Here is a 20134-nt window from a genome sequence, read left to right as displayed (position 1 = left end):
TTAAGAAATACATCAACTATCCAGTGTGGTTGCGAAGCTAAAATTCGTATTAAGAAAAGAATACATGAAGAGATATACGAGGTAAATGTTGCTCAGAATGACCATAGTCACGGTTTGGTGACAACATCGAAGAGAATTTGCATGAAAACTAACAAACATATGCCCGGGCGCGGTGGGTGCTTGACCGAGATGTTTAGTGATAACAATTTACCTGTTGGAAAAGTGGCATCTGTTTTCCATGGAGAGGAAGTTGGGTTTACACAGAAGGATTGTTGGAACCATCATTATGGTTTGACCAGAAAGATGCCTAAAGAAGGTGATGCAACTACCGTGCTGAAATATTTTATGCAGAAGAGTGCCGAGGATCCTTGGTTCTACTACGTTATTGATTTAGATGAAAATGGGAATGCGGTGAACTTTTTCTGGGTTGATGGGAGGTCTCGATGCCAGTATGACTATTTTGGGGATGTTGTGTCTTTTGATACCACATATCGTACCAATGCATATTCCATGTCTTTTGCCCCTTTTACTGGAGTCATCCATCATTATCAGTCAATTCAGTTTGGTTGCGCATTGTTGCTTGATGAGACAGAAGATACATTCATATGAATATTTAAGGCCTGGCTTGCAGCCATGGGTGGTCGTGCAGCAATTGCAATCATCACTGACCAGGATAGAGCGATGATTGCAGCCATTGCCAAAGTGTTCCCTAATACTCGTCATCGTTACTGTCTTTGGCATATTATGCAGAAATTCCAATAGAAGATGTCATTTACCAAATTTGAGACATTGGTAACTGAGTTGAAGAACACTATTTCTTTTTCGTATAGGATTGTTGATTTTGAGAGAAGATGGTGTATAATCATTGAGAAGTATGAGTTTTCTGAAAATCCTTGGTTGACAGAGATATATTCAATGTGGGAGAAATGGGTTCCTTGTTATCTCAGTGACACCTTTTTTGCTGGTATGCACACGACTGGTCGAAATGAATCGATGAATGATCATTATGACCAGTTTGTCAATTCGACCACTACGCTTATGCAGTTTATACATGGTAATGAGAAGTCTTTGGCTTTGTTTGCTAGGAAAGAAAGAGATTTTGATTACCACACCGAGCATAGTTCACGAATTGTGCCTAACGATGTTTTCCTCCTTATGCATGCTGCGAAAGTCTATACGATCTCAATATTTAATAAATTTAAGGAGCAACTAGAAAAGGCAAAGATGGAGTACAAAATTGATGGGCAACAGATGGACACCAATGGAACCGGAAGCTACATGTTGAAGTTCAAAGAACCGCAGAAGAAGTCCGTTTGGAAAGTGAATTTCGATAGCGGAACCTTAGAGGCAGACTGCGAATGCAAGTATTTTCAGTTTATTGGGATACTTTGTAGTCACATCTTGAAGGTTTTTATTCGTTACGACATTGAAGAGATTCCAAGCCATTTTAGATTGACGCGGTGGATGCAAAAGGCTAACACTTATAGAGCGGAGTTTGATACTGGATTTGTGGTCGGGAATGTCACAAATGAACCTTTGAGAGTGGCTCATTGTATCAAGGTTGCTTATTAAGTGGCTTACGTTGCGTTGCATACTTTTGAGGGTTATTCATATTTTATTGAAAAGATTGGTGAAATGGCTATTGGAATTTCAAAGTTTAATGAAACTTCCTACGAAGGAGACGCAGATGATGAAGAGCCTCCAGTTGCAGAGCCTTCGATACCTTCGGTTAATACATCACATGTATTTTTTTATTTGAATGTTTAATTTGATATATATAAATTTAGTGTTTGATTCAGTGTTTAATTTGATATAAATATTTATTTTAATTTGCGGTTTATTTTGACTTTCAAATCTTTATTTCAGCTATTGATTTTGAATCCCAACATTTCTCAAACAAAAGGGAGGGGGAAGAAGAAAGCGGATAGATGGAAATCCCCTAGAGAGATAGCCCTAAACAATTCAGGAAGAAAGTGTCACAGATATGGACAGATTGCTAACCATGACTCGAGAAATTGTTCAGAGAAAAATAATACGTAATCTGTGAAATGTAAGTATAGCTTTATTCAAAAATCTTTGATTCATTTGCTCACTAGTTCTAATGATATTTTATCTGCACGTCGAATATTTGATTCTATATTGGTCCCAGATGTTGTGTCATGGACTTCATTGATGTCTGGACGTGTTAAGAGTGGTTTAGATATGGCAGCCTTGGTAACTTTCATGTCTATGGATGTTAGGCCTAGTTCGGTAACACTTGTTACAGGTTTATCAGCTTTTTCTAACTTAAGAGCTCTTACTTAAATTTGGAAAAGTTGTACATGGTTACAATTTAAGAAACTTGAGTGGAGAAAATAACATATTTGTGAACAATGCAATATTGAGTTTGTTTACTAGCAATAATTATAAAGATGTCCCATGTTAAAGGTGTTCATGCTGGGTCAAGTGTTGTTCTGTGTCTCTTGATTTCCCCTATGTGATTGTTGAATACTTTTGTTTAGTGCTGTCTTGATTAAATTATGTCAAACATGGTATATTGATTCCAATCTTTTCTTGGATTTGTAGGGGTTGGAGAGTATACCTACAAAATGAGCATGGGACATCAGCTGAGGCCCTTAGTTATATGATCGATGTGTAATTTTCTTCCAGAGAATTCATGTATCATAAATTTCTATCGGATCACCCTTCTGAGTTATTTTGGTTTGTTTTAGGGTCTGGTAATAGAGAGGATAAGAGCTTCTCCTTTCACAAAAGGAAATAATTGAATTACCTACATTGGTGATGGAAAGGGAGACTGTTGTTCATGTTTAAAGCTGAAAGAAGACGACCATATTATGCCAAGAAAAGATTACCCATTAGGGGATCTGATACACACTAATTCATCACTTATCAAGGCAGGTGTTCATGAGTGGAGTGATGGAGAGGAGCTAGAAAGGATATTTATTCACCTCATTGATACAGTTAAATCTGAAGACCGCAACACTAATATTGGGAATTTTTCTCCACTGACTTCAGTTGATTTCAATTCTCATGCTGTTGCATTATTTGCACAGGAACCGTTTCATGCAGTCATAAAAGTTCCTCATTAGTATTCAATGACTCGGTATTGTCGATTCAGTTTAATACATGTACTCAAATATGTTTTTTATTTTGCTGATATCTCTGCCGTGAAGAAGTTGCTAGGGTACTGTATTTTATTTAGCTTGATATATTGGGCGATGTGGTCTATAATGGTTATTTATGAAGTTAGCTCATGACATCTGACACATGGATTCATACTCTGATAATCAAGTATTTAAATAGTTGTATAGGCTTTGCTTTGCTTTGCGTTTTGTCTTTGCTTTACCTTTGCCTTTGCTCTAACACATGAAATAGCCTTTGCTTTGCGTTTTGCCTATCAGAGTTTTGAAACTGTGAAACAGGCTAGCAGCAATACAGAGAAATGTACTCCCATCATTTTTTTTATAGGTTTCTTTATGGTTATGAACCTTTGAATTCCCCCGCCCACCTGGATTTCATATCTTAGACTCTACCTAAAGGCGAGGCAATAGAATATTTTCATTTTTTTGAAAAAATGATAGAGTAAACAACTCATGTCATTTGCTATCTGGCATGCGAAAATGCCTTTGGCTGGCAAACTAGGAAGAAGGTGACTGAAGGACAGAGCACTTGGGCAGATGTTCAATGGAGATACCCAACCCATTCAAGCATATCAGTAGATGAATAATGTGATTCACAAATGACCTACGATTATTCCCCAAGAACCGGTTATGGATTTTGTCTTCACCGGGTCGGGCAGAGTAAGTTTCCACCGAATTTAGATAAAGTGAGGTTGTAATGTAAACACCTATGTTCATCAAGTGGCCACACTTCAGTGAAAAGATTATATGTCAATCAAGTATTGTTTTCTTATAGCTAGTTGCCTAGCTAGTTGGCGACATTCAAGTATTGTTTTCTTAAGAGCATCTTAGTTGTTTGATTAACATGTATCTGCATGGTTTTGTTTTGACGGAGCTCCAACCATCTGAAGGATATATATATATATATATCAAAGACCATTAATACTGAGTAGTTGAGAATGCTCCCAGTGACCCACGTCAGCCCCCTTTTTTTCTCTCAGACTGACACATCAGATTTTTCTTAAAAAAAATAAATATACGTTTTTTTTTGTAGATTTCAATTGTTCGTAACTCAAAATAGATAAAAACCCCATTCTTAAATCTTATCTCCATTCTCTATTCTCCATTCTCCATTCTTAAATCTTATCTCCATTCTTAAACAAAAAAAATGAAACCTTGAGAATGCTCCCAGTGACCCACGTCAGCTCCCTTTTTTTTTCTCTCAGACTGACACATCAGATTTTTCTTAAAAAAAGTAAATATATGCTCTTTTTTGTAGATTTCAATTGTTCGTAACTCAAAATAGATAAAAACCCCATTCTTAAATCTTATCTCTATTCTCCATTCTCCATTCTTAAATCTTATCTCCATTCTTAAACAAAAAGAAACCTTAAACACGACATCTGATGTTTCTGGAAAAATAATCCAGACCCCTCTTAACAATGAAAGCCTAGCAGTAATTAAGAGGATATCTCCATTCTCCATGAAGCCACCCACTCTCGGTGAGATGACTCTCGAAGATTTCCCAGTCGGGGTCTTCCTACGATAAAGCTCGCGAAGACCTTTTTTCAAAGAAAACCTGGGAAAAACAGAGAAATAGATAATGATTGAGAAGGAATGTATGCATAAATAGATAATTATTAGGCTCCCCTGAATATGTCTCACTCATACTCGGATTTACAATTTCTACTTTGCCTTTTCAGTTTCACAAGGTCGCTTTGCTCATTAGGTAATGCTAAATGGGTTCATGTGCTGCACGTGGAATGTATGCATATGTCTATAGTGTATATAGAATCTAAGCACTCTACACGACTACACCAAGATAACTTACCACTTCCATCATTGATCAAACTTTTTACTTTTCAGCTTTTTAAAATTTTGTTTATTAAATATACCCAATACATATTGTGGACCAAAATAGCTCAATCATTTGATGATGATATGGGCATGCCTACAAGCATATCTTGCTAAGAGGTTTCAAACCATTTGGATCGTGCATTAATTTACACTCATATAGGCATAGATTGATGGATCTAGGAATATAAGTTAGGACTGTGGATGCAAACAAGTCAAATTTTCTTGAAATCTTGGAATTGTCCTTATACAAGAGTTTCAAATATTCATACCACCTTAAGTTTGATTATAGATCGAAGTTATCGATTTTTTTTTCCCTCAAATTTGCACTCCCTGCCACTCCCGGCTCGAGCCATTTGGATATACACACATTATGTGTTCACAAGTAGTTAGTTGTTATGTTACACATGCAAATATATACAACATAATAAGTTTGATGGATTTTACTGCTTTTCAGAACATGTGTGCTACTCGGTGGAAATGCATGGATGCACATGGATTCATGAGAGGTCGGGTTATGAGATGAGGTCTAGAGATATATGTTGATAGAAGAGAGAGAGCACAAGCCAAGATTAGTTAACCCGCCATTTGTCTTCATATGGGAACCGGTACACCACCTTCATTGCCTATTTGATTTCGGGTTTGCCCGAGAATTACTTTTTTCTCATAATGAAATCTCTTCCATTTGAGGACTAACATTTTGTAAAGTACCAAGATCTTGATATTATATATTTACATGCCATCAGTTTGAACTTTGAAGTATATTTACATTTTGTTCTACCAGTTTGTTTTATATGAAGATTCTCTACATCAAAATCGCCATTGAATCGACATCTTTCACACACGCACTCTCCACGCATGGATCATTATGAGTGATCTTTTGTGTTTCCATTTCACCAAGTAGTGGGTTTTGCAGAAAAAAGACACTATTGTTGCGATCTTTGCCTACAATTTATCCATTTAATAAGTTATTAGGAACTGTGATTAAAATGAAACGTTATTGTATCTTGTTCTTTCATTAATTAAAGTATTTGTTACGATAGTATCTTGATTAATGTTTATTGTCATGTTGGGAGAGTAGATTACGGTTTTTCGATACTTGGTGTTGTTTTAAAACTTGGGCTAGAGCTAGATGGTGTTACTTTTAGTACTTTACTTCACGTGTTTTTTTACAAGGTAAAGTAGAAGAAGTCGTGAGTTTGTTTCGAAAAAATCTTTGGGTATGGTTTTACGCGGGACAAAGTTACTTATGGTGTTATGATAAATGGGATTTGTAAAACTATGAATGCCGATGCTTGCACTTAAGGTTATGAGTACAATGGAAAAGGAGGATTATATTAAGCCCGATTTGAAAATTTATAATATGATTCTTGACCGCCTTTGTAAGGAGAATAGAGTTGATGATGCACTTAACCTGTTTTAAAGTATGGCAATGAATATAGGTTGATCTTTGTTTTTGTATTGTTGCTTGATAATATTGTCACCGTGCTGAATTCTATTGACAGGCTTACACAAATGAGTTTTGGAGAACAAGGTATCATGTATGGAAGAAGGGAACGCAAGGCTCAAGAAGGTATGAGGTTTCTAGCCATTTGAATATCAGCTTTTCGGTTAACTGCCTGGAATTATTAGAACAATTGGGTTCCCTGTTTGGAATTCGACTTGGTATATACTTATTTATAATTTTTTTTTCTTTGCAGTAAGCTGGATGAGGCTAATTAACTTTGATAGCTTTTTACAAATTTGTTTAATTTTGTCTGTTTGTAGAAAGGATTTGTGTCCCGTGAGTACAGTAACACACCAAGGTACTATGATGACCTATTAATAGTTTCCTTTCATTTGAACAGGGGAACTCCACAGATTGAAGTGACATTTGAGGTTGATGCCAATGGTGTCCTGAACGTTAAGGCTGAGGACAAGGCCGGTGGCAAATCAGAGAAAATTACCATCACTAACGACAAGGGTCGTCTGAGTCAGGAGGAGATTTACCGTATGGTTCAAGAAGCAGAGGAATTTGCAGAGGAAGATAAGAAAGTCAAGGAAAAGATTGATGCCCGAAACAGTTTGGAGACTTATATCTACAACATGAAGAACCAAATCAACGACAAGGATAAGCTTGCGGACAAGCTTGAATCTGAGAAGGAAAAGATTGAGAGGCTGTCAAGGAGGCTCTCGAAAGTGGCTCGATGAAAACCACCAAAAAAGGATGATTATGATGAGAAGCTCAAGGAGGTAGAAGTCGTATGTAACCCAATCATCATCGCCGTTTACCGAGATCCGTGGGTCAGAAAATGGATCGGGAGAAGGAGAAGATGAGGATTCTCACGACGAGCTATAGGCGATAATTTCAATTTCTTTAAATGTCAAAAAGAGATCGAAGAAGAGAAGCTCCCCATGTTCGGATGTACTGATGCATCACAAGTCTTGGCTGAGCTTGAAGAGGCCAAGAAGGCTTACCCTCGGTATGTTACAACAGAGCAATGGGAAGATCATGAACTTCTTTAGTTGCTAAACTCCATTTCATTCCTCCCAAGCCATCAAGTACCCATCAGAGAACAGAGATGTAGATTCCCTTTTGGCTTTTGTGAATGTTCATTGGAAGCATGGGACTAGACCAGAAGATCTTTGACATATCCATTATGAGCGACCCAGGTGAACTGTGTTAAGGTTTCCTTGGTCCACTTGCGTGGTCTGATCCAACCATTCATCGTCATGCCATTGCAACAAGAGGTATGTTCATTCTGCAGTAATTGATTAGAGGTGGGCGTAGTGTTATATGCTAATGTTACTAATGAATAAACTAATCTCCCATTACTGGCTCTCTTGTTGCAGCCTGCAGATGTGGAACACAATCAGCCTATTCTGAATTTAAATTGTGCTCTGAGCATACAGGGTGAACTTTTCAATTATTTTTGGTTTTTTCTTCCTTTTGTTCTTTTACTGCCCAACACTGTTGTTTGTGAATGTAAGTAAATTTGTGCAATGCGTTTCAAATTGACTACAAACGACATCAAGTCTTTCATCCTTGCGAGTGATCTTTTGTGTTATTAACACTGATTTATATGGTTCGCATCCTGTTTACATGGACCTTAGAAATGTGGGTGGAGAAGGTTCTGTACATGCAGTTTTGTTACTTAATAGTAATGGAATGGATGTTGTCTATAGAGGAAATTCACTGACTTATAAGATTATTGGGGGTGTATTGGATTTCTATTTTTTTGTTGGTTCAACTCCTTTGGTTGTCACTTATTGAGGCGTTAGAGCTGTTTGAATTGATGTCTCAAAGAGGCGATGAACCTGATGTTTTCATATATATATCACTAATCAACGGAGATTAGCAAATGATTTGTTCAATGATATGATTAGTAGAGGAATCTCAGCAGATTTGCAATTGTATAATATGTTAATAGATGTTGTGTGCAGAGAAAGTATGGAAGATGCCATTGACTTATTCAAGCTGATGGTACATAAAAATGTGGTACTTGACACGATCCACATATACTACCGATGGATCGGTATTGCTTGCGAGGTCAAGTTGAAGACGCGCTAAAAGTTTCAACTCGATGGTGGGTAGAGGTTGCGAACCTGATGCTTATAGCTATAACATGTTCAAGTTGAGAGCATTGGCGGCAAAGTATGATTGGCTCTGCTACATCATCTATGAGGAAATATCAATGTTCCAAAGTGGATGCCAATCAAGGGATGGTCACTAACCGTATGCGTGCCTTACATTTACTTTTGGATACTAATTATCCTCCACCGAGCATCCATCTGGACTCTGGAGTAGATTTTGTAGGGAAAACAAATATGGATCCAATTTGTTGCAATTAATAGTTTCAATTACTGCCTTTTGTTAAGAATTTTTCTTTGGACTTGCTTGACTTTCTCAAATCATACTATGAATTGCTAAAAAGGTTCAAAATACTCTTCTTGACCCGTGGACATTCAGATGTTGCGAAGGATTCATACTTTGAGCATGCCTACATGAATATTGAATCTCACCACTTTATTTGAGCCTCTGTTTATGCTTATTGTTTTGTTATGCAACTGATCCATTTGTTTAATTTTGTGGCAGATCCTTAGTTGGTTGGATATTTACATGTGACTGCATTTGTAGGGATTCATCGTGGTAAATGAGGAGAGAGGTCTCATCAGCAGCTGTTGCATGCCACTTGCATCCATCAATAACTGTGCCACCCCTGCTCAAACTAGCATGGTTGCACCATTCACTGGCCTCAAGTCCACTTCGCCTTTCCCCGTTACCCGAAAGGTCAACGACATCACCTTTATCTCTAGCAATGGAGGAAAAGTTTCTTGCACGGAGAGAAATATCAACACCACCCAGCTCAAGTGGGAATTTAATCTTCTTGGTAGGCCAATGGATGTTTGCGACTTTAATCGTCGTGATTGGATTAATGGGTCAGAAAGGAGGGTAGCTCCGGGATTTGTTAAAGGGGGTGATTCGGTCATTTGGTCGAGGAAATTTTCTCGATCAGTCCGCTGGATCGTTCGGCTTTACAACATGTACTGGAAACTATACGGGGTGCGAAGAGAATGATAATGGGTCGTACCATTCAAGAGACGGGAATTAATGGTGTTTGCGATAACAAGGCGATTCGAATTGATGTTGGTATGTCCAAAGGGTGTGGTGATGGATTGCCTTAGGTGTTGGAGATTGATAGCAATTCGGAGTTGCGTATTTTGTCGGCGAAACCATTGCCTCAGAAAAGAAGAAGACGGTACGACGAGAAGGAAGGGATTGGATTCTTGAAACCAGAACATGGAACGCAACAAATACAAGTTGAAGCTTTGGTCAGTTTCACTTCAGTGTCTCATACGATGCAGTTAGGAATTGAATTGGTTGCTAGACAAGTGATTAATATATTTTAAATCTTTCTTACCATATATTACTAAGCTTTATTGTAAAAATGAAATGACGTTTTTGAGGGTCTGCTAGCTCTATGACTGGATTCCCTCTCTGAAGTGGTACTAAACTTTGGTAATAGTTATGCTTAATTCGAATTATTTGATGTGCGTTTCTTAATTTGTTATCCTGTTTCAGTTCGAACTATACGTGATTAAATTGTAACTAGGATGATTAATATCTCAGTAATTTCTATTATGATGTTAGTTGGTTAGGTTCACTTTTAAATAGAAAGTGAAACTGATGATGAATTTCAAGATGAAATGAATCTTAGGAACTCTAAATCTTCTGAAATTGGAGCAAAAGATATTCACAACTGATTTGCCGAACTCAATACTTAACGCCCCAAAACTATCTAAATGTTGTCTTGTAGCACCTATATATTATCCACAACAACTGATGGGGCTGAGCTTTATACTTGCACCCCATAATTATCTAGACATTATCTTGCAGCACCTATATCATCGCAGATGTAGGATCTAGGAATATGATCCTGTTTTATCTTGACGAAACTAGGAATTTACTACAAATGTTAAGATTAAATTAAATACACACAAATTAAATAATGTTATCTTACTTGCATAGAAATTCAACTCAAATGTCCAAGGATAAATTTAAGAAGTCTTATACAGTTAAAACTCTAAAGCTAACTCAGTTCTTACACAATTACAAATCCTATAGTGTCACATATCTTACGATAAACAAAGTGCATGCCGAAGTAGTAAACTCCCCAACGCCCTTAGCACCTCCAAGAGTTTTAACACCCCAAGCACAGCTGACAATATAAATAATTCCCCCAAACACCTACAACTTAATAATAGCACTGATAAAACCCATCACCAAGAAGGGCACTGGAAGACAACCCAAACGTGAAACACTCTCGGCGTGACAAGGTAATCCACTGGGTCAGTACCAAGAACTCTCAATGTATCAGTCTGCTCCAAAACCTGCATTGTTCCCAACTCCGATGCAAATGCACTTCCTATACGACCCAAAGGTTGCTGATACAATCAAGTAAGTGCTGTCCAAGAAGACAATTTCTAAATCATTATCAGCTGCAGTGAATAAGAGCAGCAGCTATAAGAAGAGTTAAAGCTTTAGCCAAAGAGAGGAAGAGTTGTTCAGGTTTACCTTATGGATGAAGAAAAAATATATACCTCCAGAATTGCTCGGTACAATAGGCGATGTATTCTTGCACTGAAAAGGAATAATGGTACGAAGTGTTAATTTTTATTTTACACACTTTATAAATATTCTAACAAAATAATATATTGAAGGGTCTAACCTTATGCGAATATATTGAAGGTTCTAACCTTATGCGTCATAGAAGAATTATGATGTCTGCAAATACAAAGAGCAACCATAGAGAAAAAAATGTTAAAAGAGCATAGAAGAAAACATCCACAACTAATGGAATATCAAAGTCACACTGGTATGTAACTTGAGAAATAAAAAAATACCGTTTTATACTCTCATTTGATTTTAAGATATTGTATAGATGTAAGTAACTGATATATATATGCTGCCGTGGAAGAGATTATGATATAAAATACTTTATTCAATTTAGAAAGAAATTTATGAGATTGTCCAAAGGTTCTACCTGTTCAGTCCCTGTTAATGGACAAAATCTAAATTTATGTCTTCCCTAGCAGATTAATATGACTCGATCCTGTTTTTTAACACCCAGTTGCTTGGGTTGTTCTTTAATTTTCACTAAAGTCAATTGAATCAGCCAAATAAGAATATCAAGGTCCAAGTCAGCCCTGGACACGAAAGGAGTTCAAGCTAAGTTAACTCATTCAACTTTAATCACACATATATTACTGAAAGGTTTTAAAAATGCCTACTCTGTAAGAACAATTACAGCATTCGTATTGTTATTATGAAAAGATTACATCATAAAAAATGCCTCAACAGCTCCTTATCTAACGCATTTCGAATTTGTCCACCTCTAGCCTTTGAAAGCTATCATAATCCTCTTATCTTCAGTTCTTAGACAATTAAAAGTCTTATACAATTAAAAGTCTAAAACTAACACAAGACTGAGAGACTTAGAAATCTTAAAACTCTATTACTATCTCAATACCTACGAATCTTTATCCAAAAAAACTATAAATCACAAACAAACACCGTACTCCACTAATCTCCAAACCTTCTCTCCTACAAACAAAGGTATTATTAGAAAACGCAACTACTATACATATAATAAATTCTACAATTTATCAAAATATTTTGATAGTTTCTGAATTCTATTCCAGTAAAGCAATCGTACAGGTACAACATTTTCCTCTTATTTACAAAATTTATAAAGTAATAGATCATATTAAATTAAGAAAATTAGTTGATTGATTCTTTCATGTTTGTCAATTGGGAATGTCATTTTTTTATAGACACAACTAAAGTTCAAGAAGAGAACAATCTGTTATGTCTCTCTCACATTAATGTCATGGCTTTTCTATACATGATATGTCAAATACTCCTACTCCCTATCAAACTATATATAACTTATGGTACTACTTTCGCTTGATACATTTTTATCACACATTAATGTAAATTATCATTAGCTAACATTAAAAGTCTGTGTCTTATCGTAAGGGTGTAACCATAATTAGTAAAGTGCATAAATTTAAAGAACCATATATTAAATATCATAACTTCACCCTTGATATATATTTTTTTGATATTTATTATTATTAAATATTGCAGGATATGGATTACGAATATAAATACTCTACGTCACAAAAAAAAATGCTTGAGGAAATACTTGATTCACTTCACATAGAAGAAGCAACTTACACCTCAAAATTTGAAGACAATCTATATATATCTCAGGTTACCATATTTGATGACTCCAAAACAGAAACCATATCTGGAATTCCATCAACAACAAAAGAAAAGTCTGAAAACTCAGCAGCATGGAGTGCAATCAATTACCTAAAAGACAAAAACCTTTTTGACATTGAAGACTTCAACTACAATGAAAAACGCCAAGAGATTGAAGAACAACAAAATGAAATCTCAGAACTACGTAAACTAATACTATCATTATGGGTGAAAGAAAAACTACAACAAGAAGAAATGATAAACCTCCGTCAAGGGATAAAAGACTCGAGGAAGAGGAAGCAATATGTTATAGATTTATGCATTGACGAAAATAATTGATAATTCATACAACATTTATGATTAATTTATTATTGCAAACAAAATTTGTTTCTTATTTATAGATTTATTTTTAATCCGTTTGTACTTATTATTAAATTCGGACTCCTTTTTAGGCTGAAAAATAATTGCAAAGAAAATAGATTATCAAAGTGACAATGAAATTGATGGATATTCGTATGTTCACTTTCCAACGCAATATGTTTGGAACAACAATAATAAGGTTTGTGATATTTAATTTTACATATTACATGTTTATTTGTAAAAAAAATATTCATTAATAACTTCTCAAACATGTTAATATTTTCAATACCTCTTCAATTGTGACTCGAACAATTATTATATTTTCAAATGTTCAGATATGGAAAAAGAAAAAGATCATTCCGTCTGGTAGAAACATATACTATATTGAGGAAATTCAAGGTAATAAAATTTATTTTTTAAATTTACAATATGGATTCAAATTTATACATTCAATTTTATAGGTACAACAGTCAAGATAAACAACACAAGGACTATCAAGTATCCGCTTTGAATACATTAAACAAGGGACAAACAAAGCAACTCTGAAAATCAATGAGCTATTTGAAAACAAAGAAACAAACGATAAAGGAACATAGTAAGGAAGAAGGAAGAGAAAAAGGGAGCGACAAAAGAGCAGTACTTCAAAATAATGCCATCATTTTTTATTTTTTTATTTTTTTAATTGTGATCAATCACATTTTCTACATAGAATTTTCCTTCTCAAAGCTGTTTTGTTTATTTTTCATATTTTATTTTATTGGTTTACACCTACTCTTCTGATTCATTTTATGTTTGAGAAAATTAAATAAAAAATTATTACAGGTCAACTACATGGATAGTCTAGATGACGATGGAAATTGTAACGGAAGCACAATCATCAAAAGTGAATCTCCACTACAACATTATGCAATTACACTTGCACAGAAAAAAATTGATATATCTATCAAATTAGAGTATAATTGATTGCAATACTACACAATGAAAAAAAATACAATTCTCAAAGAAGACTATATGGGATTATTGATAAGAGCCCAAAACAGTAGTTTTAACCCCTTAATAATCATCTTTGTTAGACCAATTATGTGAATAATAAGTAAGAGTTAATACTGATTACGTGTTTTATGCATTTCGGGCTTCAAAGTCCATTATGTGCAGAAATGTGCCACTTTAGCGAGATAAAGGAGCAAAAAGTCAGAGAACTTCCGAATGCCATATCTTTGGACTCGGACCTCGAATTGGGCCTACTTTATGTCAAAACGACCGGCTCGGAAAGAGCTTTCCAATGGTCCAAGCCTTGACCCAATCAGAGGAGCAGAAGTGGACGAAAAGTCTGTAGAAGCCAACTGCAGCTGAAGAGGCCTTTTTGAATTTGAAAGAATTGGGTTTTGGGCACGATTCTCCGCCCAAAACATGGCTCCAAGCCCATGCACGATTTTTAGATCTGGATGTATAAAAACAAAAGCTTAGCTCTTTGTTAATAGTAGCTAGTTAGACCTAAATTAATATATAGAATTCTAGATCTAGTTTTATTAATTAATTAAGTTTTAGTTCTATTTCAATTCTTGTTTTTAGATTAAATCTTTGAATCATTGTTCTTGAGTGATTAGATAAATAAAATAGTTAGTTGTCAATTTCGAATTTTGTCATTTCCATTCTAGATCTAATTTAAATTCTTGATCTTATTCCATTCCAGCCATTAAATTAGATTCATTGTTGTTTAATTAAGTAAATCTCAATTTCTTACATTATGTTTAGTTTAGATTCAATGGAAAATGTTAGTTTGATGACTCAAGGCTAAAACCTCCATTAGAGGGGTTGATGAAGCCTTGATGAAAACTTAGTGGTTAGTATAGAATTGGTTGTAGAATCTATTCCACTTTAGAAGGTCGTGTTTAAGCCCATGAGAATGGGTGGACGACCTCACATGCTAGTTAGTATCCGTAGGAATGCCATGAACACTAGGGATTAGACTCGAAATTCTTGCCGCCGAAAAACGTAAGAATCGAGATACGACAATCTATACTAGGTTATTAAGTTGGATTCGAGGTGGATTTAATTCCCCTCTATTTCTTTATCTAGATTCAAACAATCGTATTCCCGTAGCTTCCGTAGATTAACTTTAGTTTATATTATATCTTGTTATTTAAATTAACGCGTCTTGTTAGCATAACATTTCGTAAAGCTCTCATTAGACTTAAGACTGATTTCTTAGACTTAGAAAACAATCCATGCTAAAGGACTAGGAGTGGAACGAACTTCCTACTCCACTTAGTGCAATGTGATCGAGTAGAAGCTTTGATAATTGAGTGTAAAAGAATAGTTTTAGTTTACTTACGTTTTGAATTCATCGCTCATTTCAGTAGGTAAACTATTCATTTCACGATATCAAATGGCTAAAACCATCTTAGTTACACTTTAGCATTGTTTTCATAGTAGAAGTAGTCATTTTAAGTCCCATTAAACCCACCCACCCTTGTTTGTTTCATATTGTGGTTGCCCATTTCAGCTTTGACAAATTCCACGAGAAAATACACGAGCGCCAGCACGCTTCAGGATAAGCCACCAGCTAAGTTACCGAATTTCATCTACCACCGAAGCGCCATCGCTTCAAGGAGAGAGCGACCAGCCCGCCAAACACGGAACTTCGACTTTACACCGAAGGCCGACTTCGCTTCGATCGAGCGCCAGCCCCTTTAGCTGAAATTCCGTATTTCCTCGGGTTTGATTCAACTTCGAGTTGTCAAGTTTTTCGGTGTTCTAATCTCTTATATACACCTAACACGCATTACACAAGACGCTATTCATAAGCCGAAGCAAGGACGCTATCGTATTCCTTTCTTCCATACCTCGCATTTCCGTTAGAGGTTTTCTACTAGTATATCGTAATTGTTTGGAGTGTTGCATCTTTAGTTAAGCTCAACTTAGTCTTGCATGAGATTAAAGGTCCGGTCGAACAAAACAACAAACGTAATTACACGGCAACAAACAAGTCTATCTAGTACACCACCCACGACACCTCTAGCTACTATCACACACACCATACCCGACATAATGGTCAAGAAAGAGAGACCTCTCTCCGACTTTTACAAAGCCTTGAGCGATAGCCCTAAATCTTGCATCGCTCTAGCGGACCACCGGGGATTTTTGAATCCCCAAACATATTTAATTTGTTACCCGCTTTTCATGGGTTAGATCATGAAAACCTTATCGCCATTACGCGTAGGATTGAACAAGTCCTTACAACATTCCATCATCCTACGGTAGGTGCGAACAAATTAAACCGAGGGTATTCCCTTTCACATTAGCCGATAAAGGCGCCTTGGTTAACCGCCCAAGCCCTAATTCTCGTGGACTCGTGGGCTAAACTTGTTCACCGTTTATGGAACATTTTTACCACCCCTAAAGATGGATGAGATGCTTTCCAAGATTCATTTTTCCGGCGTAATCCTCATGAATCATTTTACGAGGCATGGAATCGCTTCACCGATCTCCTTATAGAGTGTCCACATCATAACTTAGCGAAAGACACGTTAGTTCGCGCCTTTTTCAAAGGTCTTCTACACCACCATAAAGAAGTCCTTGACATAATGAATGGGGGTAGTTTCCTAAGTAAAGGAGCCCTGAGGCTTACAAATTTTAGAAGACCAAACTAAACGGAATAATAATTGGGGGTAGTGATGATATCCCCCAAAGTTAGTTCTTCTTCAACAAGAAAGTCGGGGTATGTTTGAGAAGAAAACCGATCCGAACTTAAAATTTACTCAATCTCTAACTAAAAATAGCTATTTTCGCTCAACAAAAGCCTATCCCTCGTCATGAATGTAAACTCCAACCCATGTAATTTCGTTTGAGTCCAGAGCACCCCGACGATTATTGTCCTCTAGCTTATGAACAACAACCACCGAACAAGATAATGTTTACTCTATTAATAACTATCCTATTCCTAACGCCCGCGGAGACAACATCCCAACTTCACTTGGAGAAATAATCAACAAGTAACACCTCCAGGTACAATAATCAAAACGTTAGGCAAGCAAATAATTATAACCAAGCTCCACCTAGGCAAGGACAAGGACAAGGTCAAGGGAATTATAATAATTATAACAACCAAAGCTTAACCACCGACAAGGTCAAGCACAAGGTCGAATAATTATAATAATTATAATACCAATAGAGGTATCGTTTAGGTTAATAATAATAACTATCACAACCCACCCATAAATAATCAACGAGATAGTTCTAGTCGCACCACCCGTGACTACTACACCTACACAACCGGATCGTATCGACGCCTTTATACAAGTTACCCAACAACTTTTCCGCACAATGACTCAATCAAACCAACCAACAGATTTTACAATCCATAAATCATGGCATACAACAAGCTTAGCCCAAGCGAAAAGCCCAACCAAAAGGCGTGTTTCGGGACAAGCAATATCAAACCCTAAAACAAAGAAACACAGCCTTTGAGGTAAACGGTAATTCTAGTAACGAAACTACAATGCGTAGGTGACCTAAATGCCATCACCACTCTCCGTTCGGAAGAGTGGTTGATAACAAAGTAACTACTTATAGTTACCCCATCAAGCATTCCTCCTACACCGGATATCGAACTAGATACCGCAATAGAAATCGAGGAGCCTACCACGGTAGAGGTACTAGTTAAATCACAACCAAAGAAACCGAAAGCCAAGGTTACCGCGCCAGTAGAGCCATATCACTAAATATAGAGCTTAAACCACCGTTCCTCAAAAAATTAGCTATGCTAACCGTGGATACAAACTTTGAGGAAATTAGAAACGCGTTTTCAAGAATCTAACGATAAACCTTCCTTTTCTCGGCTATTAAAAAGCTACCTAACCACGCTAAGTTTCTTAAAGAGTTGTGCACTACTAGGCGAAAACCAACATACCTAAAGACGCTTTTTAACCCAAGCAGTTCCCACTTTATCCGAAAATAACGGAATTGTTAAGTACAAGGACCCCCGGGTCGCCCCATCGTAAAATGCACCTTAGAGATTCCCACTACGACGACGCCTTTATTAGACACGGGGGGTGTTAACTTACTCCCGTATTACTTGTATAAACAAATAGGTCTACAGAAATGCAACCTACAAAAATAACGTTGCAATTAGCGACATGTCAATTAAGTATCCTAAAGGTGTAGTGGAAAACGTGCTTTGTTAAGGTTCGAGGATTCTACTATCCCGCTGATTTTGTTATCCTCGATACGAAGTCGCTAATGACTCAGATCCCATCATCTTAGGGCGCCCTTCTTGGCAACCGCCAATGCGCTTTATAAATTGTCGCTTATCTTTTTTGCCATCTTTTACGTGCCGAGGTAAATGTTTTAAAATGATGAAACAGTTACCGATTCGGTCAGATGGGGAGGTTAGCATGATCGAGTTTAGCTCAAGATTATTTTAACAACACGTTTTCTGAAAACAATATATACAAATTCCTTTCTTTTGGAACTTCAGATTTTGTAAATGACTCCTACTTAGAGGAAGTCAACACCATCCCGGAGTCCACACCAATTAGAATTGGCGGTTGCTCCATATATCGATTCACGAAGACTTGCTACCTAAGCAAGTCTTCATTACGCAAGATAAGGACACTTATGAAACATCAATGGACATTCCGTCCACACCAGTGCTTAAACCTCTTTCCCCGGAGTTAAAATATATTCAACTTGATCCGGATGGTAGTCACCCGATAATTATATCTTCTCTGCGTTAACTAAGGATGAAGAGACATGTTTAATAAGGGTGATTAGGGAACATCGGTCTGCGATTGGTTGGTCCCTAGCCGACATTAAAGGGAATTGACCCTAATGTTTGCACTCATCGTATCCATTTGGAGGATAACGCGAAGACTTCTCGCTCGCGAACCTCGGCCGTTTTGAACCCCGCCATGAAAGAGGTGGTTAGGGAAGAAGTCTTGCGATTACTGATCGCGGGTATTATATACCCAATCTCCGATAGCGAATGGGTAAGTCCCATTCATGTAGTTCCTAAGAAATCGGGGAGTTACCATGGTGCGTAGCGGGAAGGGTGACTATGTTGTCACTCAAGGTCCTATGAAATGGAGAATCAGTATTGATTCTGACGCTTTAAATGCTATGACACGAAAGGATCACTTTCCCCTTACCATTTATAGATCGGATGCTAGAACGCGTCTAGTCTGGTCATGCCTTTTATTGTTTTACGGATGGCTACTCGCTATTTTCAGATTATTATTGATATTGATGACCAAGAAAAGACAACCTTCACATGTCCCTTCGGAACATATGCCTATAAATCCATGCCTTTTGGCCTTTGTAATGCCCCCGTACCTTCCAAATGATGTATGCTTCATATATTTAGTGACATGGTAGAGCTTTATGGAAGTGTTCATGGATGATTTTTCTATCTATGGAGACTCCTTTACTGCAATGCTTGTCTAACCCGTCTAAGGTCTTGACACGGTGTGAAGAAAAGAGCCTCGTTTTAAATTGGGAAAAGTGTCATTTCATGGTCAAAAGGGCATAGTACTAGGTCATATTGTATCTAGTGATGGCATCGAAGTAGATAAAGCCAAACTAGATAAGATAGCGATTCTACCTAAACCACGGTGGACCGTCCGCGAGATTAGAGCCTTTCTAGGCCATCTGGGGGTTTTATAGGCGCTTCATTAAAGATTTTTCGAAAATAGCTAGGCCTTTAACTAACCCCGCTTTGAAGGATGCAATCTTTGATTTTAATTTTAACTGTAAACAGGCTTTTGAAACCTTAAAAGCCATGCTAACCACTGCACCTATTATACAGCCTCCTCGATTGGTCTAAACCTTTCGAACTCATGTGTGATGCTAGTGACTATGCGGTTGGTGTTTGTCTTGGGACGAAACTAGATAATAAGTCCACAGTTATTTATTATGCTAGTAAAACATTAAACGATGCTCAACGGAATTATACAACTACTAAAAAATTCTTAGCTGTCATTTATGCTTTAGATAAGTTTAGTCCTTATTTGGTTGGTTCTAAAACTTTTAGTTTACACGAACCATGCAAATTTTT

At 36.8% G+C, this 20134-nt stretch overlaps 1 long non-coding RNA gene and 1 pseudogene across 1 annotated transcript; one reads left to right on the top strand and one right to left on the bottom strand.

The window, feature by feature from the left end:
• Nucleotides 1-1224: 1224 nt before the first annotated feature.
• LOC147521738 (luminal-binding protein 3-like) lies at nt 1225-7311 on the top strand (annotated as a pseudogene).
• Nucleotides 7312-10707: 3396 nt separating this feature from the next.
• On the bottom strand, nt 10708-11263 carry LOC147521737 (uncharacterized). The gene is made up of 3 exons (XR_015194407.1): nt 11183-11263; nt 11029-11094; nt 10708-10918 (listed from the first exon to the last, which is right to left on the bottom strand). It is a non-coding gene; the product is annotated as an uncharacterized LOC147521737 (long non-coding RNA).
• Between the last annotated feature and the right edge of the window lie 8871 nt (nt 11264-20134).

The sequence above is a fragment of the Coptis chinensis genome, chromosome 1 (assembly GCF_015680905.1).
Source record: "Coptis chinensis isolate HL-2020 chromosome 1, ASM1568090v1, whole genome shotgun sequence".
NCBI classification, from domain to species: Eukaryota; Viridiplantae; Streptophyta; class Magnoliopsida; order Ranunculales; family Ranunculaceae; genus Coptis; species Coptis chinensis.
The sequence above is the reverse complement of the archived record's forward strand: the minus strand, read 5'-3'. Positions and strand labels throughout refer to the sequence as shown.